Raw genomic sequence first — 1,535 nt, 5'->3', positions numbered from 1 at the left:
TTAGGTGCTAATTCGGAAAAGTTATTTTTTACCAAATCCCAACGAATCCGGAACGCTTTAAATAATTTGTAATTCCTTTGTTTAATAGCGGTATTTCCCGCGAACTTTTTAATTGCCAGCCATATCCGCAAATTGGGGTCCTTTAATTTTATTTAAAGTTACGGCAAAAAATCGGCCTAAATAAACGATACCCCGGTATTTAAGTAATGCATTTGCTTGTATTTTGTTTATTGTGCCCGTTAATAATGGTTAAAAATGCTGGAAGCTATTTAAACCTTTATACGGTCCTTACCGTAGCGTTCCTTTTCGCTTTTAAAAATAAATTCGTAATTGTTAATGTAATGGGCGATATTTTGCTAAATTGCCAATTTTTTAAACATAAAAGGTTTAAAAGTAATTTTATTTTACGTAAAACCTTTTCGTCGCTTAAAAGTATTTTTTTTATTTTTGTTTAAACCTTTATGCGCATATTTCGACCTTTTATTTTGGATTTTTTAAATTAAACGGGCGCGTTTGCTTTAAGCTTTTAGCGCGTCGTTTATTTTTTGCAGCTTTTTTACGAAAAGGTTTTCGAAGTTGTTGGGAATTTGCGGGGCTTTTTTGGTATTTTGTTCCGGTGGTTTAACGGCCCTTTTTAACGTGCTCGACGTAGCGTCGGGCGTTATTATAAGCGGTACGAGGTTGTAAATGCCCTTTTCAAGCTTGCTCGATCCCTTCCGGTAATTACCCGGGCCTGCTCCTTAAATAAAAAAGGTGTAAAAAAAGGAATAATATGTTAAAAGTTAATCGGTGCAAAGGCGGGTAATTACCGGGTTACGGGCCGGATACGGTATTTTTTTTGTTAAACTTCCGTAAATTTTTTACCAAAGGTATTATCGCCAATAAAAATTGTTTTTTTTTAACTTTCCCTTTTTTCGTTCTTTTTGGGCACCCGGGGTCGGTTTTTTAAATTTTTCGCGTTTTAAGCGCTTTCGTGCAATTTAAGCTTTATTTTATTTTTTAACTTCGCTATTATACTTTGGCCGCAATACCGGTAACTCGCCGGCATGTTCCCGGGGGGTTCGTACCCGGCTGGCTGCTAGCGCCCCCTTTTTCCTTTTTTGCCGGGCGGTTTCGCCCGTGCATTTAACGCTCCCCGCTTTTTACCGGGCGGTTTCGCCCGTGCTCTTAACAAAAACCTGCGCTTGGAAATTAATATTTTTTAAAAGCTTTGCTATAATAACATACAAACGATTTAATTAGTAATTAAAAAAGGTACCCGCATTAATACGGCTTTAAAGCACGTAAATATTATAAACATATGGTTAAGCTAAAAGTACCAAAAAAAAACGTTTAACGTGGTATATTTTAAAATCGTTTTTATGCCAGCAAACGGGTTTACCAAAAACTTTCCGCTTTACAAATTTAAAACATTTAAAGCTATTTTAAAATTGTACAACTTTTTTAAAAACGGGTTGGCAAATTTAATACGCAGCCAAAAACTTTAAAATAAATATTAAAAGCGTGTAACGTTTGCATAAAAGCACAACGCAAAC

The sequence above is a fragment of the Gaeumannomyces tritici genome, assembly GCF_000145635.1.
Source record: "Gaeumannomyces tritici R3-111a-1 unplaced genomic scaffold supercont2.2, whole genome shotgun sequence".
NCBI lineage: Eukaryota > Fungi > Ascomycota > Sordariomycetes > Magnaporthales > Magnaporthaceae > Gaeumannomyces > Gaeumannomyces tritici.
The sequence above is the reverse complement of the archived record's forward strand: the minus strand, read 5'-3'. Positions refer to the sequence as shown.